At 32.5% G+C, this 26,480-nt stretch overlaps 1 protein-coding gene across 3 annotated transcripts in view; it reads right to left on the minus strand.

The window, feature by feature from the left end:
* Positions 1-26,480, minus strand: part of Gria2 (glutamate ionotropic receptor AMPA type subunit 2) — a 152,947-nt gene that overhangs the window by 119,215 nt on the left and 7,252 nt on the right. The window lies entirely within an intron of this gene.

The raw sequence follows: 26,480 nt of genomic DNA on the forward strand, positions 1-26,480 counted from the left end.
ATACTAGGAAAGTTAACCTCTCTCTGTCTAGGTTTCTCATCGATAAAAAGTCCTTTGCCAGGGCTTCCTTTTTACATAATTTTATATATTCAATAAAATTTATATTTTACATATTCTTTTTTGTGTATATATTTGTATACATCCATACACACAAGCACACAAACACACACATACAGTATGTTATTCTAAATGCTAGTCATCTTCCTGGATAGTAGTTTAGCTTTCACTAATTTATTGACCCATAAAGCAATAATGCTTAAACACTCAGAAAGTAATAAACATCAACCAGGAGCTTATGTCAACTCCTTTCCCTAATTTGTCAGGGAAAAAAAAAAAACAAAAATGTATCATAAATGAATGGAAGAGTTGTCAGTGATTTCTCTATTATTTCTGAAATTCATCCAGGTTATCCAAGATCTGCCTCTAAATTGAATCCTAATTATTGGCCCCAATGCAGTTCAATTTCCTCCTCCTCCATGTCTACATTCCAGGTTAGGAACCTGTGTTTCCTTTATCTGAACCTATAGCTCCTGTTCACTTGTATTTATGTGGTAATTTATACACCGCCTTATACTATGTTCTACATTTTTAAAAATTATTGCCTCAGATTGACACTCAATGTTTTTTAACTTTTAATTATATACTTCATTAAAATTATTTCCCATAGTTTTGATCTACAATATTCCCCAAAGGCCCATATGTTAAAGGCATGGTACTCAGCATGGTGTTATTGGGAGGCGATAGTATAGTGGAACCATGGCACTCCTCCTCCTCTCTCTCTCTCTTTTACTTCCAGGCTCTGAGTGGATGGTTTTGCTCTACCATGTGCTTGTCCTATTATGGGCCTCCTTGCCACAGGCCCAAAAGAAAGAGAGCCACCTATCCTGGACTGGAAACTTTGAGCTAAGAACTAAAACATGTTTTTCTCTTTATAATTTGATGATATCTCAAGTATTTGTTATCATGAGAGAAAGCTGACTAGCACAGTATCAATATTTACTACATGGTTAGATTCAACAGTGAAAAGGCTATTTCCTATTTATAGTTTTGCCTTCTTCATAGGAAGTACCACACTTGCACAGGAGAAATTAAACCACATTGCAACTTTTGTTTTGTCAGGTCCTGCTCTAGTCACTTGTCTTTGGGCATTTTCCTGATAATAGTTTTTATCTGACAATTTATTCTCCAGTTTTCTCTTGTGTTCATATATGATTGTCTTCCAATAGAGCAAAAGCACCTTTTAAATTCATGTGGGGTCATGAGCTTCCAACATGTAGTCATGTTGGAATATGATATGTTTTATGGAATAGCTGATTTCTTCCAACTTGCATTAGTTTTTCAGTGGCTTCTACTAAAACCTTAAAATGTTTTTTTCTTTTATTTTCAAACACTCTTCAACAAAAATAATGTCTTCACCAGAAACATCTCAACTTAAATCCTATTTTGTAGATGACTATACTAAGAATCAGAGAATCCTGATTACAAAATCATTTTTCTTTCTACAAATCCTGGAATGGGTCCTTCACAATTTCTAGCTATCAAGCCATCATAACAGAAAAGCTTTCATAATTTACCCTAGATTCTGTCATAAGTTAATTCATTACTGTGTTCCAGGAAGGATCTGGAGGTATGAACTAGATTGAAGTGACTAGATCTTCAGTCCTTAGAAATGAATTGCCTTTTAAGGAGGGAGGATTTCATAGCAGGTTTACTCCGTAGAATGAAAAAGGTCTAGTGTGACCATAATTTAATAACTTATTTATATCTGAAACCATGACTTAAATTGTATCGAATGTGTGTGTGTGAGTGTGTGTGTGTGTATCTGTGTGTCTGTGTGGTACTGGGGATGGTATCTACATTTTGAATTGTGTTCCTTTAATTCCACCAGGAAAATTCAATTCAATTAATATTAAATGGATTCAGTATATTCAAGTAATGTGTTTGGCAAAAATAGAACTGAAATCTAATTATGCTTCCCACTAATATGTGATCATTATACACAAAAGAAAAGCAAGCAAGCATGAAAGAAAGAGAGAAAGAAGCGAGACACCAGGGAGAGAGAAAGAGAGACAGAGAGGGGAAGGAAGGAAGAAAGAAAGAAGAAAAAGGAAAAACTAAATAGTAAAAGAAAGTAAAAATCTCTTATTACTGTATCACTGATAAGGCAGCTCTCAATAGCTTGGTGTACATCTTCCAAAAATCATTATAATGACATATATATATATATATATATATATATATAGAGAGAGAGAGAGAGAGAGAGAGAGAGAGACATTTAGTACACAAACAAAAACACACATACAAACACGCATACCTAATATTTTGATTAAAAAAAGAATCTATATTTTTATACTTAACATATAATGTAAAACAACATGCAATTTCATGACTATATGGAAACATGCTGAAATGATTAACATGATTTATTTAGCTGATTCATAATTGGTGAGCCATTAGATTGTTTCCAAAATCTCTCCAGTGAAAACAATGAACATCCTTTACTTATCTTATTGACATACATGAATATCCCAAGGATAAATTGCTAAAAGAGCAATTTCTCAGTTCCATTTGATCAAGTTAAAATCCTCCCACTGGGCATGAAAGTCTACTGCTAGCACAACACATACCCAACCATGGATGGCTCCAATATTGGTGATATTATCAATATGGCATATTTCTTAATATGTTTGGTGAATATTTGTTTCTTATTACTGAGTTTCATGACCTTTAATCATTTTGTTTGCCCTTCAACTTATTGATTTTAAGGAGCTCTTTACACACATTATAGACTACAGATATTAACCATTTGTCAATTTGTTAGATACATTTTTCTCAATCATTTTTAATGAGATAACTATCTTCTATAACATTTCTTGAGTTTTATGTCATTAAATCTACTCATTTATCCCTTTGTGGCTTATGCTTTTTGTGATATATGCTTTTAAAGACTTCTTCTATCCCTAGACTGTAAAAAGATACTTCCATGTATTCTTATAGTGCAGGAATACAGAAGACAATGAGGGTATGCTTTTTTTTTTTTGCCAAATAATTATCTAATTGTCTCCAAATCATTAATATTCTAATGTAGCTTTGCCTAACTTCATCAACTAAAAAAGTTCTTGTAGAATTAGATTATAATAACACATATGTAGTTGTGTGCTTCTAGGTAGGAAATGAAGGCACTAATTCCTCTCATTTTTAGTCTAACCTGTGACTGCCGCTGTAAAAAAAAAATAAAAAATTGAAAAGATATGTGGTACAGAGTTTTATTTTCAAATATTATTGAAAATGCTACTCTTTAAGCAGATTTATTATTACTTATAAATCATTTATGAGATTACATAAAAGATTTTTTCTTTAATGTTCCTTTGCTTTTTTCATGACTAGCATAAGATGAATTTTGTTTTCCTCTGAAAGTAGGTAAGAACACAGGACAAAAACAACATCAATGATATGATTGTCCTGGCTCTAGGTTACAGTTTCCAGTACAATTCTCTGCTTGAATCAGTTTTGTGAGGTATGAAACAAGGCCAGTCACAAAACAGCATGACTGAATATTGATCCCTATAAATAAGCAATTATTCCCCAAATATGTTAATTTCAGGGAATTCAGCAAACAAGCTTTGAAGTTCCAATTTTCTAAGTTCTGGCATTCTATTATGTTTTCAGTTCAATCTCTGAAGTCTCTCCAGTAGAAAATCTTCACACATTAGAGTAGCAGTTCTCAAACATTTGGGGATCAGCATTCAACCTCAAAAATTGTCAAGAGCTTTTATTTATATGAATTATAGTTATCTCTATGAACTATATTTTCAATTAAAGTTTAGATGTTTATCAGTTTATTTTAAAACAACCCATCATAAGTTAACATTATTACCCTATTTTGTAAAAATTACCAAATTGTCTCCCCAAATGAGAAGAAGAACATTGTTTTATATATCTACATTCCTCCTAATATTTTTAAAGTAGCTGGGTTCCTATATTTTACCTTAGTGGTTATATATGAGAAAATCTGTCCTCATTCAGATATGTCATCTGAAAAGTGGTTTGATGGCCTTTTCCAGCAATTACACGTATTATTCTTTGAAATCATACTAACAGTTGACATGTGATAGTTTCTTCAGGCTTAGCTGTAATGTGAACTCTAAAATCACATAAATGAATTTTTTGTACTCTTTTCCCTTAAAATCCACCGTTATATCTAGTGGTTGAGTGGATCTTTAGCTCACATGTAATTCTCACATACTGTGTGATAATCATTTGGAAAGTGTCAGTTCACTTGAGGCAGATCATCCAAATGTTGACACATCTCATTATACAATATCCAAATCCTGCAGTCCCTAATATTACCACTCATATCATGTGAGAAGCCTTTAATTATTTGGAAGAGGATAAGTTCATAGTGGCAGATGCAAGTTTTTCAAAATTTTATTTTTAACTTAACAGCTTGAATTTTAGAATTGGCAACAAATACTGTCAGCTGTTTACTTGAAGTAACAGACCCTCTTTGTTCTTTACAAAACTTGTTGGTTAATTAAACAGGGCTAAACAACCCTAGTTTGTCAGTTGTTCCTTCTAAAAAAAAGTTGGTCTAGGGCATAAGTGGCCAAACGGGCTCACCCTCACACAAGTGCTTCTGTGCTACACGATCACCATGTTTCTGCGTGACAGTCAAGCACTTCATGCAAACTTTTCATTTTGTATTACAAGATAATAGAAAAATGTCTACTTAAGGGATGATATTCAGTGAAAGCATTAATTTTTGCTATTTTATAGTAGATATTATTTAGTAATTTTTTAAAAATTTTGTTTTTGTTTTTATTTTTACATGGTTTTGAGGTGAGTGTGTGAAAGTGATGAGTACAATGACCACTCACTGTAGTTTGGTGCCACAGTTTTCGCTTGTGCCTATGGTTGCCTTTGCATCACCTGCATAGATGTCCACAATCAAGGCTTCTGCCATAGTGGTACTACTGATTGTATTAATCTTGAATGAATGAATGCATATAAATGTTTTGCCAAATTACTATCTTCACAGCTTCATGTAGTAAGTAATCTTAGAAAATGGTCATTTTATTGTAGTTGTGTCAGCCATTAGTGGCATATTGCTGGAGCATTCATCTCTGCTGCAGCATCTTTATTAGAAAGATATGCATCTTCATTGGCTTTGAAATCCATTTACAATGTCAACATTAATAGTGGACATCAGCCAGCTGTCACTAGCAAGAAAAATGAAACAAAATTTTAAAAGAGAAAAAAATAGTACTACAGGGCTGAAATAACTCCCAAGGTGAAATTTTTAACTGAATGGAATCCAATGAACATCATTTATTCTGTAAGTGAAAAAATAAGTGAATGAAGGAGCTAATAAAATAAAAAAAATACTAGTTGAGAGTCCATATTGATTGTGTTCTGCTCCTTCCAGGACACCAGTGTTATATTATTTCTCTTATAATGGGCCAGCCTTTGAGAAACAAAAAATATCTTTTAAAGACTTTCAGTATTTTCAATACATTTTCCCTGGAAAGTCTCATTTCTCTGATTTTCCATGGTTTTTGTTATGACGACAGGAGTTTGACTGTCTTCCAGTCTTTGTTTTTTGATAGGTTCTATAATGCATCAAATCCAACTAATTTGGGAAAATTAGATTTCTTTTTCCTCTCACACTCCCACCTGCTAAAAGAAGGTGAAAGGAAGAAATCGTGAAGGAAGAGACAGAAACAGAGTACAAGCGAACAAAGATGGACAGGTGGGAAGCAGTCTCCCTTCTTACTTCCTTAACTGCCAGCATCCTAAAATACCTCCGGGAAATCACAAAGTACATGAAGGGAGGAGGACTTTACTTTGAAATTAAGACTGTATACATGTAAAAGGATGTGTCTGAGCATCTTTAGTCATATCCTTTTTCTCCATTTGTTATTTTTGCTGAGGTGCAAGAAAGCCTTCTTGCTTCACTGCTGAGTTTTCACTTGGGGATGGAGTGGCTTGTGTGTTTTTATGTACTTATCACTTTTTTCTTCTGAACAGATTTGCATGTTAGGAATTTTAGTGGACTGGCCCTATTGAAATCCTCAAACCTGGATCTGGTCTTTTGAATGTACAAGGAAGGGTCTCTTGATATTTATTTGATGCATGCATTGCCCAGGTGAGAAGGAATGGGCCACCATTTTATGCTCATTTCTTCAATTGCAAAAATGGACCTCACTTATATTTAGTTCTAGAATAAAATAATTACCCTTCCTGCATCTCCGGCTGTATTCTGTACTATCACTATCCTAAGCCTTTGATCTGTTAAAATAAGGTTCTTTTATTATGTATATCAATTATCAGATTCTTCAGAAGTTAAACATTAGTATCATAGGGCTCCATATTTCTACTTTACATCCTGTGAAGCAATATCTTTCCTCAGAAAATATAGCATTGAAGCAGTTAAATTTGTGCCTTATACATGAAGCTTGGGGCTTTAAATACTTATCAACCCAAGGGGAGCCATTTTCCTTTGATTTATAGAATGCAACAATTCTTGGCAGTCTCATTAATGCATAATCACTAATTCCAATTTAAGGAGTGGATGCAAAATGGTAGCTTTAAAAATATTTGCAGATCATGATAGTTAGTTCTGTCAAATATAAACAATCAACAATTGTTTTTACTAGAGTAATGTCCCTACCATATGCCCACTGCTTAATTGCAACACTCGAGAACCATAAATATCCTTTACAATAAAGATACAAAGGCAATCAGAGCTTATCACTAGCATGGTTGCTCTATTTTGAGAGTTCTAGTTTGTTAGCGGAAAAAGGTTAATAGGCTTGAATAAATAATTAATGGCGAAATATATTCTTAACATCAACAATGAGCTCAGCACTGATGCTTCAGGACACTAAATACAAGTGTTAAACATAAATCTATTCTTAAAGAATGGCAATTACATTAAGTAAGGTACAGACTAATATCATTCATTGAATACCTTCTATCCCAGGCACTTTGCCAGGCACATGACTCTTTTAAGTGATAAATTCTAGGTAAAGATTCTGGCTCCTTCTATAAATAACCTTGTCACCTTTAACTAAATCATTTCATCTTTTTGAGATTGATGTCTCTATATGTTAAAAATCATTAAATAAATAATCACTAAATCATTTCCAGCTTTTGTGAGTGCATAGTTTCAAACTATGAACAAAATACTTTAGACATTTCAAAGATACTGGAACAGTGAGGATTAGAATGTTCCAGAAAGACTTCATAGTAGATGACAACTTGAAATTTGGTGTTGAAGTATGTATCTAATCTCTTAACTAGTATAGGAGAGTTTGAAGGTGTTCAAGTTGGGGAACATACAGGACTTTAGAATGGTTTTTGAGGTACAAAAAGTTTCTCCATGGATTGCAAACATTTTGAGGGCAATATCTTAGCAGAGTGTCTAGCACATAAGATATATTGAAAACATTTGTGAAATAAAGAAATATAAAAGGATAATACTGACTGTGGTTGAGATATCATTATCCAGAGAATAAAGAATGTTATGGGAAGACTGGACAAACTAGATGGATCTTATTATTGGTAAAACAGTAACAAATAATTCCCCAGTGGATATGATAAAAACTAAGATTCCACATCTCTGTTTTATAATTCAGAGCCTAACTTAACAGTCACTTCCAGAAAAGAGTAAATGATATCTTCATGATAATCCATTTCCATTTGTGCCTGCTTTTAGCTATCTCTGCAGTCTGAACTCTCCCTTCTATGTATACCACATTCTAGTTTAAACTCTAAACTCTCCTTTAAATCATAACTGTACCATGTCCAACTTTTGGGTGAATATTTCTCCCAGGACTCACAAAAATTGCAAGTGCCCTGCCTCCCTCAATAACCCTGCTGGCTGCCGGGAGCCAAGCTCACACACTGCTCCGGTTGACCTGCTCACTTTGCTGGCCCAGGTCCCAGACTTGGATTAAGGTGACAAGTCCTGTTGTGTAATTATGCATGTGGCTGCACAGTCAACAACATTCAATCCCTGGACCTTGCATCCTTCACTGAATACCTTCCACATATTGAATATGTTTCTGTGTACCTTACTTAAGTGTCTCATGTTATAACTACAATATTTTTAATTCTATTCCCATATTTCCACAAAATACAATTTAATATTTCCTGACTTCCTTAATTACAATGATCTCAACATTTTCTAAATCCACATATACCATATATTCAGGAACATAGTTTTTTTTTTTTTTAATCTCCAAGTCTCTATTTTTTTAAAATCTCTTTTTCTTTCCTAGTATATTTATATTTATAATAGGCTGCAAGAAACTGATATCTAGGCTTCTTTTCCAGAGGGATTCTGGCCCAAGATTAGGCCCAGGGAATATACCTGAGAAGTATTTCCTGATTATAGAAAGATAGTGTGTTTGGCCAATGTAACAGAAAGGTACCTGGAAAACTCCTAGTATTATAGATTTCTCCTTTATTTGAGTGAGGCAAAATAAAAGAAATAGCAAGAAAAATATTTCGATCTTCAAGTAAAAGAAAATAAATAAAGCACACAGCATATTATTGCAGAAGAAATTAGCCTTCAATTTTTACCTCGTTTTATAAAAAGAATATAGGAACCCAAAGTGAAAAATGGAGAGAAAATTAAAAAACTAAAATTTTATATGAGAGTATGAGATCATGTTTTCTAAGGCATATGAAACATTTCAGATAAAAAAATAACTACTTGATATTTCTGCAAAGCAAAAGCAACCCATAACTCAGAAGTAGAAATCTCTACAAATCAATCAAAAGAGGGCATATTAATGAGAGACAACTTCCTCTTACTTTCAAGTTATGACTTTGTAGAGTTCATAATAGATATGCAGCTCATCATCACTTATAAGGGTAAATCCTGGTTAGTTTCAAAATATAATTTGTGAAAAGAAAATCAAACTCCATGAACCCCGTATCAAATCCATCATCCATATGTTGGAAGACATACTAAATTAAGAAACTGAATTAACTATGTCATTAAAATTTTATGTTAAAAACAGGTAAAGTGTAATAGACACTTCTATTTCACATATGTATAAAGGTGTTCATTTTATATAATACTCATGAAGAAATTAAAAGCACTCAGAAAGAAAACTTATATTTACCTAGTACTTTCTATATAGCAAGTCTCTTATTAAATGTTCTTAAGGTAACAATATCATGTTATTAAAATTTCACAAATAAAATAATTGAGGCCAACAGAGGTTAAAAAGCCAGTCCAATATAAGACAGAAACAACAAACACAGAAATAATAGAGAAAAGAGACAAAAGTCAGTAAGCATCATAGTCTGCCTATTGAATGTACGTTACTAATACAATGAAGTTATTTCAAAAATAAATTTAACATTGGAGTGTATTCATGATATGATGAATATCTTGAATAATTTGTGTACTTCCTCTACCATCAAAATTAACTAGAAATCATTACTACTGCACTGAATAGGTCTCAATTTTTTTTGTTATTATTATTAATAGACAGAACTGAAATGATTGTAAATGGCAGAAAAAATAAACCAGAGAACAAATTCATGTAAGAAAGTCAAGAGTTCTGTGAGAAAAGCCAAGAGTTGAGTCCCTTTACATAAAAATAAATGGTTTAATTGCCTTGGGGTATATGAAATTCTGACATGCTGAGGAAGCAGAAGAGAGTTCACTAAAAGAAAGAAACTTTACAATATGGCAAAAACAAATTTGGTTAGACATAGGCAAAATTTCTTGACAAGAGCAGCTATTTTATGATGAAATGGTTGACCTGGAGAAGTCTTTCTCCCTTGAAAGTATCCTCAAAAGACAAATAATTCATTGCCTTTTCTACTTAACATGACATTGAGCCTGGGGTTCTGAGTTCCTGGTATTTTATGATTGGATTTCATTTCACTCATGTTTCTAAAATACCAGGAAGTTTCCCTGAATCTTTCAATCTTGCAAAATTATTGGGTTTTAACAATTTTCTCAAAAATATCCTGTTCTTATTCTATGCAGAAAGCATCGATAGTCTAATGAGATGGATAGAAGAAGATTTAAGGGGTCTGTTCTTAGCTTGAACTCTATTTCTTTGAATGACATGCAACTTCAAGTCTATTATCGCTCACATAAGGAGAAAGGAAAGATAAGTGCGTTTCTTTCACAAGAAAGTTAAAGAGTTTATTCCATGGACACACATTGAACCTGGCAGCAAAAGAAACCCAGATGTAAGTATATGATGTCACCTTAATTATGACCTGGAAATAAAAACAATAGTAGAATTTGGAAACTCCAGCTTCCCCCAAAGGTCCTAGTGTACCCGAAGCAGTAACTTCAGCCTGATAGCCTGTTATGAAAATACTCACCTCATTCACTGTGCACAGATGTCTGTTTTTTTTTCCATTAGACAAATGAAATGAGCAAAATATAAACTTTTAGAAAATGAGAATCTTTTTTTTTTTGTATTTTGAAGTACTTATATTTACAACCAAACATATCAGAGATTGAGACTATTCACATAAGCAAAGACATGGCTGTTCATTCTCACAAATGAACATTCTGCCTTCTCATTCTGTGGAGCTAAAGAAGGAAATGGGGACCCCGAGGCCAGACAGCCCTCCCATGATCTCCTAAGTCACTTACAATGAAGAGTTTGGAAGTCAAACCTTGCAGACTCATTGTACAGGAAATTGATTCAGCACCAAGTAAGGGGCAAATATTGAAGGAACTGAGTTGTAACTTAACTCTAGTATCAGGGGCCTCCCTTATATGGGGCAATTCACAACACAACAGACCTGACATCCCTGTAAGCATAAAAACTAATTAGTGCCATGGGAGACATGTCCACAGTGCTGTTCAGATTGAGTGAATGTGTTTTCCCCTACCTTCAAAAACCAAAATCTCCAAATCCAAGCAAAGGAGCATATTTGTCACCATGAGCGATTTTGTGAGTGCAGAAATTATTTTCACTTCTTCACATTGAATATTTTTTCCTGACGTTTGCTTTGATGAAGCTGGGCAGTTCTAGGGTTCAGATCTTTTTATTGCTTTATTGTTTACCTTTCAGTCTGAAATATATGTGCATCTTAAATTTACATAAATCAAACCACACAGGCTGTTTCCCATGGCTTACAAAGAACTGTGTGTTCTGCCTCCTGCTGATCTCTCAGGCTTCCTTTGCCTACCGCCTTGCTCTCTTGCTGTATTGCAGCAGCACCAGCTTTCTTCATGACTCTTGAAGCACATTGAGACTTTTCTCATCAGGTCCTTGTACTCCCTGTTTCCTCTGTTAGGTAGCTCTTCCCTGATTCTTCAGGTGTCAGGCTGGTTCTCATCCTCCCAGTCTCACAAGCCCTTCCTCACTCAGCTGCATATTGCGGGATCATCATGTAGTTCCTCCATCATATCTCCCTACTGACGCTTACACATCCCAACTCATAGTTCTCTTTTCTATTTCTTTGCCTATTGATGATCACTAACCCCATTCAAATGTAGGCTCCATGAGGACCACACCTATCTAGTTTTCACCAACATCGCAGTGCTTAGCACAATCCTTCACAGCAGACAGATTGACAACGAGGTTCCAGAAGCCTATGTAAAACTTATATCTACCCAACTTGTGGCTAAATGCTGTGTACATTATGCATAGATACACACAAAGCCCAGCCTCCCTTCACCTTTCTTACTAGTGAGAAGGATGGTGATATGCAGGTAAAAAAAGACCTAGCATCAAAACAATTCACACACACTGTTGCTCAGGTGCCTCAAAGGAACTTAGTGTTCTTGGGCACTTTAGACTCTTCTCATGTAGAGGGCATTCATTAAAGAAACTAGAAATAAAATAAGATGCTTTGTCCTTCATGAACTTGAATTGTAAGAATAAGCACTTTCATTTCCTTTCAATTTTTTCTGTAGGGTTTAAAGTCAGATTCAGATCCAAATCATTTCAAATCCTAACTGCTTTTTCAGCATAGATAATTATAAACATTTTCAAGCAAGGTAAAATCCTTTAAACTCTATCAGATGACTAAAATAAAGCTAAATGGCCTAAACTGTCTCAAATCAAATACAGCCAATCCGCATTATTCATGGATCTTGTATTTGTGAATTTGTCTGCTCCCTAAAATTTATTTGTAAACCAAAAATCAATATTTATAAGCATTTTCATAGTCATTAGCAGGCACAGAGAGGTGAAAAAAATGCCCAACACCCTGTTCCCAGTTGAGGTAGAACAAGGAGACAGCCTGCTTTCCTTTTAACAAGTATCCTTTCTGCAGCCTATTTGGTGCCAAGTTTTTTTGCATTCTTGCACTCTCTAATGGTGATTTTGCTGTTTAAAATGGTCCCTGAGCACAGAGCTGAAGTGTTGCCTGGTATTTGTAAGCACAAGAAAGTTGTGATGTACCTTACAGAAAAAATATGTGGATTAGATAAACTTCCATCTGGTATGAGTTATAGTGCCACTGGCCATGAGTTCAGTATTAATGACTCAACAATATATATTTAAAATGGTGTCTGTAAGCAGAGACATATTTAAACAAGGCAACATATTGATGGATTGATGAAAATGTTGTGGCAAGGGGCTCATAGGAACCTAACTCTGTCCCCCACAGGAGCAATGAATGGCTCAGTATTAGCTAATTCAATGCTCTGGGAAACTTTAAACAAGAATCAACTGTACACAACTTTTAAGAAAGAAGTGTTAAACTCTTTAGAACAGTTACATGAGCCTCATAATCTTACCATCATCTCTATTATCAAAAAGCACAAAAAAGTCAATTTGCCTGAATATCATCAGAAAAAAATATTTGAAGAACTATACTTTCTCTCATTCAATAATGTATCATTTGTACAACTGTCACTTCTATGTGTTTCCATTTTCTAAGGCTAGAGATAAGCTCTGTTATCAACAAGGTAAAGGGTAAGAAAGAATCGACAATAAGAAATAAAATCTCTAAATCCTCAGGGCTCTGTGTATTCTAGCAACTGTTTAATAATTATTTAGTATTTCTACCTGATCATTTTGGTGTATCTGTTAAAACATGGGTGTAGCCATAACCTATCTAATCATAGAAATAAAATCCCAGAAATGAAACGTATGATGACCTTCATGATAAAAATACAAAAAAAAAATTGCCAGAGATGAACTATTTAAGCATATATAATACAAAACTCTCCAAAGTGAGATAGCAAAGATGAATGCTGTGAATATAAAATTTTACAGAACTGTTTCAGAGAAAATAAAAATAACATTAAATACAAGGAAAGGGACTACAGGATGAGATTACAATTAGTAATACAGAATGCACAAACAAAATATCCCTTATTATTTGTGTCATTGCTCACTTGTCTTTATCATCTTTTCCCCTTAACTGTAATATTCAGAAATTTTTTCATATCTTTTTCACTAAAAACATGCTTCTCTACTTCTAGGAATTCTCTAGTGTTTCCAAAATTCCAGAAAAGCTATACTTTCAAATGACTAGGTGATAATAATTAGGAAGGAGGAAAAAGTAATTATTTAGTTAAGATTATTTAGGCATAGCTATTCAAAACAATCTCAGAATTGTTTATGTGCTGTATAATAATCAGATAAATGTTATGTAATTTATTTTAATTGCATTATATCAATAAAAATTAATAGTTTTAGAGGTATAGTATCACAAAAGTTTGACAGATGGTCTACATTCAAGTGTTTATGTTATATTAAGACTACTTTAAATAAAAAAAGCAAAGGTCTACTAGAAAGAAATAATAGTCAAATAGAAAGAAATAATAATGAAAACAGAGAAGGTAAATCCTCTCTGTAATAATTGCTAAGCATTTCTCAGATCTTAAGGAAATTATTTTCAAATTGAAATACCTAGAAGGGCTTATTAATAAAAAAGCCCCCTTTAAATACATTCCTATGAAATTTTAGGAGACTAAAGATTAAGAAGATCTTGCAAGCTTCCAGAGAGGAAATAATAAATGCATGAAGGAAAAAAAAAGCAGAATTCTCAAACAACATATAGCAATAAAAGGTACGTGTGTAATTCCTAACAAATTCTAAGAAAATATGGTTTTAACCTAGAATTTGATGTCTTGTAAAGCCTTCAATCACATATAGAGGAAAATTAAAATCTTTTCAAACATTCAAGAGCTTAGAACATTTACCTCTGAGCACTTTTTCTCAGAAATCACTTAAGAACTCTAGGGGGAAAAAATTAAATTGGAATGGAGACCAAGAAAATCAAATCAGTGGGTTCAGAAACAAAAGTCCATAAGACAAGAGTGAAGAAAACTTTCAAATAGAGAGCAATGCAGTTAATAAGCTCAGGAGAAACTGATTTCAAATTTTAGGAAAAGAGAAAGCTCTAGTAGGGTGCTTTTCAGGTATAGAGAGATTAATGAAAGAGGAATATAACATCTATAAAATAAAGGCACAACATGCAAGGAAAATAATAAAAGGACTAGAAATTCCAAGGTACTTTTAACATCCATGTGGAAAAAAATGTAATCTAAATCAACTGCTCCTAATTAGGACATAATTTATCTTGAAGAAAAACTAGAAAGCATTCTGAGCAATAGAATCAATCGGTAAGATGAAAGAAGGCATTCACACCTTATTCTATGGGACAGGGAGGAGACTACCAGTGATTCCATTGAAATAACATATGTAGCCAGATATGGTGGCCACACCTGCAATCCCAGCTGCCTAGGAGGCTGAAGCAGAAGGACTGCAATTCTAGGATAACTTGAGCAATTTATAGAGACCCTCAAAATAAAAACATAAAAGGGTCAGGAGGGTAACTCATTGGTAAAGCACTTATCTAGCATGGGAAAGATTCTGGGTTCAATTCACGAGACAAAAATAAAAAAGATGATAGTAGATAGATAGATAGATCGATCTACATATATATAAGTAAAATATAATATTATATAATACATTCACACGTACATATGTACAGAATTGTTTTAAAATAATGTATTTGTTCCCTGAAGACCTTAAAAGAGCGTACTACAGGGATACTGCTACATAGATGTTCATAGCAGCACAATTCACAATTGCTAGACTGTGGAACCAACCCAGATGCCCTTCAATAGATGAATGGATAAAAAAAAATGTGGCATTTATACACCATGGAGTATTACGCAGCACTAAAAAATGACAAAATCATAGAATTTGCAGGGAAATGGATGGCACTAGAGAAGATTATGCTTAGAGAAGCTAGCCAATCCCTAAAAAACAAATACCAAATGTCTTCTTTGATATAATGAGAGCAACTAAGAACAGAGTAGGGAGGAAGAGCAGGAAGAAAAGATTAACATTAAACAGATACATGAGGTGGGATGGAAAGGGAGAGAAAAGGGAAATTGCATGGTAATGGAGGGAGACCCTCATTGTTATACAAAATTACATATAAGAGGTTGTGAGGGGAATGGGAAAATAAACAAGGAGAGATATGAATTACAGTGGATGGGGTAGAGAGAGAAGATGGGAGGGGAGGGAGGGGGGATGGTAGAGGATAGGAAAGGTAGCAGAATACAACAGTTACTAATAGGGCATTATGTAAAGATGTGGATGTGTAACCGATGTGATTCTGCAATCTGTATTTGGGGTAAAATTGGGAGTTCATAACCAACTTGAATCTAATGTATGCAATATGATATGTCAAGAGCTTTATAATGTTTTGAACAACCAATTTAAAAAAAAAAGAAAAAAAAACCTACATTTTGATTCTAAGTTCAATGGGTTAAACATTACTTCTGGCCCATTTCAAACCTTTTTTTTTTCTTTTTGGATTTGCTTTGTTCTTATGAAGAAGCACATTGTGGCAACCAGAGATCCAAATGATACTTGCATATCTAAATGTCTATTTGCTTCTAGGTAAACACTGGCCCTATAGATTTCAGAATATTGAATCTTAACTTGTTATGTATTAAAGGTTTTGTTATACCTATCACCATTGAAAAAATTGTTTTCAAAATGTGTTCATAAGGACTCTCCCCAAACACAAGTTTCCAGTTAAATTTTCAATTTCAGTCTTCTCCTTAGTGAAGCAAAGTTACGGCAAAATATATATATATATATATATATATATATATATATATATATATATATATATATATATAATTTGTATATATTTCTCTGGGCAATGACAATGAAAAGAAGAGCAATAAATAAAAATATTTTTTTAAAAACTCTGAAAAAAAATAATGTATTTGTAAGTAATAAAAAATGAATATAAAATATATGAAGAAATAAGCCAACCAAGAAATAGATATATGATAAACCACAGTACTGCAGTGTCATCCAAGCATATGATTTGCTCAGAAAATTCAAGAGCAACAAATCTGGAATGCATTAGGAGGATTCAAGAGAAGTCTCTGGAAATACTAGATTCCATGAAGTAGATATATGAGAATTAGATTTTACAAATATATAAAAACCATATAATGCCTGAGGGCATTTGGGAATTTCAAATATCAGGAAAGAAAAAATGCTTTAAAATTGAAAAATTCATTCATAGCATGGTACTTGACTACATAGTGAATAACTGTCACTCAACCATATATAATTGTGTAAATAACACTGCTTTTTCCAACTTTTAGAGTAAACCTATATAAAGCCTATGTATACAGGACCAATGAATTATAAACACATAGTTAGACTATGAATAGTCTCAATGTTGACTCACAAATGCCCTCTAATTATAAAATGCACAATTGAAATACAACATCTATAACTATCAAAATGAGAGCTGGCTTCAAGTATATTGTTATAAATCATAATAAAAAACATTAAGCAAGATAGAATTAAAATACAATTATTAATAAAGAGTTAACTACTAGATGAATAGACAGTGGCAAGTTGTTTTTCATTTTGTCTTTCTATGTTATTGGAAGTTTTAAATATGAGCAGATACATTCTAAGGAAAAATCTCCAAAAATAAGCCAAAATTCCATATCTTTGAGGCAATTATTTTTAAAAGGTAATCTTATACAAAATTGATAGGAAAAATAATAAACTAGAGAAAAGAATCAAGTAGGCTTTGATGGCCAATGATTGCTATCTGTTTTGTAGACATTAGTAATATTCACTAATAGAATTCTCTTATTCTGGACATAGGGAGGATTAGCCTCTCCTCCCTTGAAGTTGGGTGGGTATGTGTGAATAGGACAGTGACATGTCAGATAAAGTGACATGGTCCTCATCCAAGATGAAGCATGAAGTTGTTGGATGTGCAGCTCTCTAATCTCATCTTCCCCTGCCATGGTGACCTTGAATAAATAAACTCATACAATTCAATAGGAAAAAAGGCTTAGTTGGCAATGAAAATGGGCAAAAGAACTTAATATTTTATGAAAGAAAAATCATAAATGAGCAATAATGAACATGAATGCTACATAACAAAAGAGGACTTTTAGCTGCCAAATATGTAAGGACTTTTTAAAATTGTAAAAATGATTTTAAGGTTCTAGGAATCTAGGCTTTTCACAGATAACTGCCAGGATTATAAATTGGTATGAATATCCTTAGCATCCATTCAAAATATTTAAATGTTTCATCATACTTGTTTCCATACTTATAATTCAGTCACTAGAAATGAGGGAAAATGTATATTCAGAAGAATTTTCATTTGCAGTAGTATTTTATAATGAATAAAAAAGGATTTAAAAAACCTAATAATAAAAGATTATTAATTGAATTATCTGCTTAAATATTATGAAGCTAGGAAAATTTAGTTTGCGAACAGCTATAAAGCCATACAAAAGTGTTTCAAGTATAAAATTAAGTAAAAAATAGCTAAAAAAGGACATATATAAGTATTACCAAGCAATTATTTCTTAGGTAAATTTATTGTGGTTATTTTCCTTTGGGTTTTTCCCATTTTCTGCCTCAAATATATCAACTTGTATAATTAGGAAGAATATTCTAATAAGAGTTTCAGAAAGTTTTTATTAATTTTTGAACAATATTACAGAGTTAGGGGAAGAAACAAAACTATGCTAGTGTTTGGGAAAAAAATTTAAAAGGGTTTTCACATGAAAAATTGTTGTGGCTCTACTATTGTAACCTTACTTTGTTCAACCAGACAAGACTCTATTCCACAAAAGATGCATGAAATATATTGTATTAAATCATATTGAGGCCAGGCATGATGGCAAATGTCTATAATATCAGCAACTTGGACACTGAAGCAGGAGGACCACAAGTTCAAAGCCAGCAGAGGCAATTTAGTGAGACCCCGCCTCAAAATAAAATAGAAAAAGTGCTGAGGATGTAACTCAGTGGTAAAACAACCCTGGGTGCAATTCTCAGTAGCAAAAGGGAAATTTTATGTGGAAAGATAAAAATCTTCCCGCTCTTATGTTTATGGAAAGGCAAAATATTAGAAAACACACTTCAGGGCCCTTGATCACATTTTGCCCCATTCAGTAAGTCCATAAATCTCTTGTAATATTTTTAATCCTTTTATTTGCACAAAATGAAGTAGTTTCAAATTTACACATTACCCTGATATTCTGAAAAAAATATATAGTTCATGTCCTGCACCATAAGTGGGCTGAAAGTATATTCGTGCAAGCAATAGTTTAGCATTATGTTTAGTATTCCAGTCTAAATCAGATTTATCAAACACCGGTTGATATTTGGCTTTAGTTAGAACAAATTATTGATTTTCAAAACAGGGGAGGAAACTGTACATTATTTAATAAGGCCATGAATATGTGAGTTCCTTTATCTTTTTTTTCTTGTACAGAGAATAAACAAAGGGGCACTTTACCACTGAGCCACATCCCCAGCCCTTTATATTATTGTATAGTATAATAAAATAATTATTTTATTATTTTTATTTGTTATTTTGAGATGGGATCTTACTAAGTTATTTAGGGCCTCACTAAGTTGCTGAGGTTGGTCTTGAACTTGTGATCCTCCTGCCCCAGCCTCCCAAACTGCTGGGATTACAGGTTTGTACCACTACACCTTTACCTTTCTTTATTGCATGTGAACTATGGTGTTTAGTTTTAATAGTCTATTTGTGAACATATATATTGATACACTGAATTACCTTTGAAGTAATATGCAAAAGTAGCAGTCCATTTAAGTGTTATCAGTGCTGTGACACAAGCCAAAAAACATAACAAAATCTTTTATTTATCCCTCTGGGCTCAGTTAATGTTCAAAATTTGGTATGCTCTTTTATTGATCTGAGATCCCTGTAACATAAAAGCTCAATTTATGACAACATCTCTGCTCAGGAATGTCTTCATGACTTTACATTCCTCTGCTGATAGTAGATTCAATCTGTTTATTTCATTTCTTGTTTAAATTCCCACCTTGTTTTTAACTCCTTGAAGAACTATTTATTTAAAAAGAAAACTTGATTGATTTAAAATCAATAAAGGAAAACTGGATATTTTAATATATGCTGTGACAGCTAGCTAACTTATGAGGAAAAAAATTAAGATACATTCCCCCTTTAATAATCAAATAATACAAATAAATCAAAATTTATTTTGTATCAAGAAATTGTTAAATAAAATTACAGGCAGTTTTTTTTTCTTCTTTAAATAATCTGAAGTAGGAGAAGCTTTTGGGAGCAAGGCACAAAAATTCCAAGCAACAAAACAATTTTGAAATTGGGTACACAATACTGGGTAAAGTGGCTGCAATCAACAAAGCATCTGTTACTTTAATACATGTATCAGTGAGTAATAAATAAACTCACAATAAACGGATATCACATCCAAAGAAAGAAAACTGAGCAAAACTATGAACAACTGTGTACACACATTTGTACACACACACACAAAAAAACAATGTTTCCATTTTAAATGTAAGTAATGAAACAATAGCAAAATTTTAAAAAGTTTAATGACAAACATCACCACTTACAGTAGGCAGAAAACAGATACATTCATACACTCTAAGTAGGACTAAAAATTGATATGCTTTTTGAATATTTACACAAAATGCAAATACTTTTTGATTACAAATTATTTCGCTCATTGTAATTTGTTCTACAAACCCACTTTCATATGTTATTAAAAGAGGAAGCTAGGGTGTAGCCCAGTGATAAAGTGGTTTCTCCCCATGTGTGAAGACCTGGGATCAATCTCCAGTACCAAAAATATAATAAAATAAAATAGAGAAAAATAAGGTAATCATCAATAAAATGCAGGATAAACAACAGACCACTTTGCAATAAATAAAAAGAAAGAGGAAAATCTCTGTTCAGGTAAAAGACACACTCTGGTTTTTGTTAAGCAAGGAACAATCAAGATATAGAATAGTACATATTACACACCAACTTCCAGAAACCACTGCTAGTAGTTATCTCAGAGAAATGCAATTGTGGTGGAAGAAAGACTCAAAAAGATTTTTATTTCAAAACGATTGAACTATCCTGGATAACCAAAAATAACCAGTAAAAGAATAAATAAATAAATAAGGATTTATTATATCCCCTTTGTAGTGGTTTGTAAAATACCATATGTATAATTATTTTCATAATAATTTTTAAAATGAAAAATATACATACCTTAAGAATGTTAATTCAAAATTACTGCACATTTTAAATTTTAAATCTCCCACAATACCAACAAATTATTGTAAATAAATATTTTATACCATTTTTTTATGTTAAAATGCATCAATTTTTAAAAATAATAATGATTTTCCCCCAGAAATTCTCAAACTGCTTTAAAAATCAAAGTTAAGATTACATAAAAGCTGTTTTAATAGTGTAAGAGATGTTAGCAAGGTATTCGTGTTTCTTACATTATTCTAAATACTCATCAACAATTCTAATATGTTGTAAAACCTATTAATGTAAAATTTACAACTAGCTTCTTCAGTAACAATCTGAAATAGTGTTTATTATAGTTAAATATTTTAATCTACATATATTCATTTATGTAAAGAGCAAGCAATAATTTCTGCAGTCTATACCAGTTCAAACTAGTATAAATTAAAAATACTTTGGCAATGAAAAGGGAAAAATCATATGCAAAATAAGATATAAATCATAAATCATCTTCTCCAAATATAAACCAAAAAATTGAAACTGCTTTTGATAGATCTGTGAGTGACATTAATCAGTATTCACCTGCCACCCGAATCATTTTTATGTTTTCTGGTCAAGTTTTGAATTGTCAGTTCTGCTTTTAAAATACTTGGATTTAGGTCTAGTTTCAAGGCATAGAATGGTATTTATAAATGATCTAGAAATAGCAACTGTACTATACATTCTAACTTAATAGGAAAATCATCTGGCTAAGCTAGATTAATGAATTGTTTTACTATAAAGAAAATACTTCACACCCATGAGTAATTTCCAATACAGAAACCTTAACTTATTGTCACTTTAGACATTACTAAAGTGATTAACATATAACAGGCTTATACTAAAAGTTTGAGGAACAATAAAAGAAAGAAGACTATCCTGTGATAAGTTTTTAGTTGGATACAAACAGGATAGTATAATCACTTTGAAGATAAGTGGTTTATTTGTATATAGGGCATTCAACCTCCCTCCCAAATTCAGAATCATCAATATAATTTGTTTTTTGAATATATAGATGTAGTTTCACTGAGTAATTTTGACCCCAATTCTTACTAAACTATCTTATTAGAGTTTATATGGTTCCTATTAACTGCAATATATAAACAACAGCAGAATAATGAGAGTCAACACAGAATGAGGTAGTGAATATTTTATAAACTATAAAATATGTTTAGCTAATATGTAGGTCATTCTTATTCTTACTCATTATCAGTGGCTGCATTTCCTGTTCCCATCTCTGTTTCCCAAAGGAAGTAATTTCAGACCAGGTAATCATGTGCATTTTTCAAAAAAAAAAACAAAACCAAAAAACCTTCCAGACCTTTCAACAGACTGCAGCCAGGAAAACCCAGCTTTTTTATTCATTCTGGGGAAGAAATGTGTGAGGAGGATGACAGGGGGCAAGCCAACTAGCACTAGCAACAAGATGCAGACAGGGATCCTCAGGAAAAAAGTCCATTGGGAACCTGACGGATGTTCAATGTCATTCCACTTGTGGAAAATGCATCACTTCATTTTTATTGCTTGAATATACTAATGGTGGAAGTGATAACTGAAGGGCATTAGATATTAATGTTAAATGTTAAAACAGAATGTACATTATTTTATGCATGATTTTCAGTTCTTGCAGTTGATCTGTTGATCTTAGGGAATGGGGAGTTGTGGATCAAGGACACAACAAAGTTCTTGTCAAATGTGCATGCTCGCCAGTTTCCTAAAAATGCTTAATATTAAATACTTGTTTCTAATATTAGCTTGAATGGTTTTATTAAAGCCCATTATTATGATAATTACATAAAAAACTGTTAGTGGCCTTCACCTCGATGCACCTAAAGCATGTGACTAATATGCACTCGAGAATCAGAATCACTGAAATTAGGGATATTAATCACTAAATTATACAGGACAACCATTGTAATTTAAATACAACAATAACCTCATGAGGCAGGTGTTATAATGATTCCTATTTTACAGAGAGGACACACACTACTACAAAGTTTAAATAATTTACAAAAAGTCACAAAGTGAATGTTGGACCTATAATTTTAATCCACAATTGCCTGTGCTAATCAACTAGCTACACCATCAACTGAGACTGATAGAGGCTCTGGCTCAGAACATAGCCAACTGGTTTTCTGGGCAAATTCTTCCCAAGTAAAAGCAGGGCAACTCATTGAAATTTCTGTATTCCCATCTAGAAATGGATATAAAAGTAATTCCAGGGGTTGGGGTTGTGGCTCAGTGATAGAGCATGAGCCTATCTTGTGCAAGGCCTTGGGTTCAATCCTCAGCACCACATAAAAATAAAAAAATAAAATAAAGGTACTGTGTCCAACTACAACTAAAAAATATTTTTTTAAAAACTAATTCCACTTATTCTATAATCCTTACAGAACTACCACAAAATATATGAACATGTTTGGAAAATAGAAGTGATATGTGAGTATTCAAGTTATAAAATCTATAAATTCTCTAAGATAGGGACTTCCATTTTATTCTTCTCCCTCACTCTGAGCACAATGTCCAGTTTCCAGCAAGTGGAATACAAGAATACTGGAAACATTGATGAAAAATTAATTAAGATATTTATTTTCTCATTTAATATCCCTAATAATATTATTAGGTTTAATAAGGAAACTGAGCTTTAATCTTAGAGCAAAACCATGCATTGTATCATAAAGCTACTAATTATATTTAAACCTATCTTTGCCTTGTCTGCAAGTCTTGTGTTCTCTTGACTTCTTTTCACTTAAACAAATAAATTTAATTGATTCAGTCCAATGAAATGTTAGGAATCTACAATGCAGTCAGTTTGGAAAAGTGTTGAAATATCTTAATTACACACTTAGTGATCTACTAAGGGTAAGTTGTTCAACATCCTGAAATGTAAATGATATGCAATAAAGCAAATGCACTATTACTTGAGTTGCAGCACGTCTGCTTTTAAAAACCATTACAATGTGCTGCATTAAATGTGTGGCTTATGTGATTTATTTCGTAAATATCCTTTTTTGTCACCAAACAGCACATGTCCTAAACAGGTATACAAGCAATAAAAGAAGATTCCTACAAGAAACTAGAAATGCATTTTGCTTTTTCCTCTGCCTCTCAGAGCAAGTGCTCGTCAAAATTCTCCAAAGATCCTAACACAGGATGCAATATCAAAAAGTTTGCTAACTTGTATGCACATGCACACTTTTGGCCAAACACATTTCATATTGCTAATGATGACTATTGCATATCCTCAAAAATAATGCGTAACATATGATTCCCTTCCACAGAGTTGGAAACTGAGATGTAGGTAAGCAACTTGTCAAATGACACATATCTAGTAGTTGGACTAGAATTCAGTTTCGAGTGCAGATGCTTAATCAATTCTAATCTGTATCCCAGGACATCAGGGCTACAAAGTGCAAAGAATAAGAGTAGTTTTTTATTTTCATAGATGAAAACCTGTGTATTCATCATTATGATGACAATCCTCATAGTTTTTTTTTTTTTTTTTTTTTGCTTCATGGCAAGGGATATTGCTTTGCCTCATAGTTTCTTGATATCAAATTTGAATTGTATATTCTCCTATAAATTTATTCCTATATCTAAAACAGTAATAACATTGTAAACTAGTAACAGCCAAAATCTGAAAAAATAAGTAGAATTATAAGTTATGAAACTACTTAGAAATTACAAAACAAATATTACAATTTCATACATATATTAAAACCAGATTAAAATTGTTTAATTTCTCACAAACAGAAGACATGGATAAAGACAAAATTATGACATAATTTGAAATGTACTTTTCAAGGAAAACCAGCAAAGTGCACACACACCTCCTATCCATCTCCACTTCCATACATATATTTGCCAAAGTGCATTGAGCAAAGATGCTTTAGGGAGCAGAGGACTCTCCCTTTAGTGTAAAATTGCAAGAACTGTTTATGTGGTATCTGGCTCAATGAAAATAAATAGTTCCATTTAAACATGCAACTCACAATAAATAGCTATCATAAAGTCCTTGAGAAATATGTCTAAAGTGTTCCAATTTACTACCAAATACTCAGGAGGGAGGGAGGGAGTAAGAAGAGGAGGGGAAGGAAGGAAGGGAGGGAGGGAGGGAAGGAGGGAGGGAGGGAAGGAGGGAGGGATGGGTGAAGGAAGACAGGGAAAGAAAGAAGGAAGAAGAGAAAGGGAGAAAGAATACATTCCCAGATCCAAATTCCTACAGCCGTATCTAGTGACCAAGCCTACTGAAGTGTTTTTCCCTTTTGCTCCACAGTTTCCCCTCCCACATTTTAAGAAATCTGCCAATATCAATCCACAATGAGGAAGAATAAGTATTCGTTTCTTACCCTGAAAATATTTATTTCAATATTCCCATTCTATATTTTTACTCATGCATAAGAAATAGAATGTGTAAAATCAAATTACTGACATATACTTATAGTTGATGCTGGAGTAATTGTGAAATGAATGCTAAATTTGAGACAAAACTATTTTTTAATTCAAAAATTTAATACAAGACACAAAAGGTTTATGGGCAGAAAAGTTTCTTTCTTATATAAATTATATAACTTGAGTTTCAATTAAATTTATGCTGAAGTTGGAAATGACGTAGCTAATATTCTATTACAGTGATGAAGAATAATCAGATAATACTCCACTATATTTTAATAATAAGAACAGAGTGTACTCAGTTTACATAAAGATATTTCTCTCATTTCTATCAGTATAATTTGGGTATTTGAAAGATTAACACTAAAATATTTATATTGCAAGGGCACCTTCAGAGACCCACTGAAATTTATCAGAATAAAACTACCAGGGACCATAAAATAATTAAATACAAAATGATTTATTATTTGAAATTGATTTCCATAAAGATAAAGTAAGCATCATAGAAATAAGATGTTATTTTTGCATTATTTTAGACAAACTAAAATTTAGACCATTTCTTAACTCAGCCAAATTTGTACCATATTTTACGTGCTGAAATAATTAGAAAAAAAATGAGTGTATTAACATTGCTTAGTTATGAACAAATTATATAAGTCTATAAATTAAAATTCTGAAGAATACTCAAAGTAAAAAGACTAAGAAAACTGTCATCTGAGAAATGTAATGAAAGATGAAAATTTAAACTACAAATAAAAAATTATTTACTTATAAAATCTCTTTCTATAATAAATTCACATCTCCCAAAGCTGTTTGTTTTGTTCAGCTAAAGACAATTATAAATTTCAAGAGTCTAAATTTTAAAACTGTCTTTAACCTTAAGCTATAAATTAGTAGCAAGCAATGTGGACAATTTTCTCCATATGTTATTGCACAGGTGTCTCCCTTTTAAAAATATATTAATAGAATACAAATAAGAAAATGCAAACTTACTGAAAAATAACTCTTGAGATAGACCAAGGCAAAAAGTGGGTGATGGGGAGACACAGATGAATACAGAATAATCACACACGTTAGTGCAAATAAAGCAATTGGCCCACAATATAAAGTCATGCCCATAAATATTCCATTCCTAGATATGTTCTAAAATAAAAAACAATATATTAAATTTTGTACATTTTGTAAAAAATTTACACTAAAGGAATTAACACAGAAAATTGTGGCATATCATATTCTGGCTGGAGGCAACAAGGACTTTTCCCAGATAAATTTGTGACCACTCAAGGAAGATATATAGCTGCATTTATGAAAATCAAAACTTAAAATGGAAGCTGAGCATTCCTGTACCAGGGTACTTAGAATAGATCTGGCCTTCAAAGGACTCACAGCATGGCTTTTGCATCATCCTAACAATTAACATTTATTAAAAAAAAATAAATTCATATTATGCATATATTTAAAAAATCATTTCAATAGCTTTAAGTATAAAGATAATGACTATGAACATGCCTAACTTGCAGATGAAAATAAAAATAAATATATTA

This window comes from Marmota monax, unplaced genomic scaffold (assembly GCF_021218885.2).
Source record: "Marmota monax isolate L192 unplaced genomic scaffold, Marmota_monax_Labrador192_F-V1.1 WCK01_AAM20220418_F8-fsc00002, whole genome shotgun sequence".
NCBI classification, from domain to species: Eukaryota; Metazoa; Chordata; class Mammalia; order Rodentia; family Sciuridae; genus Marmota; species Marmota monax.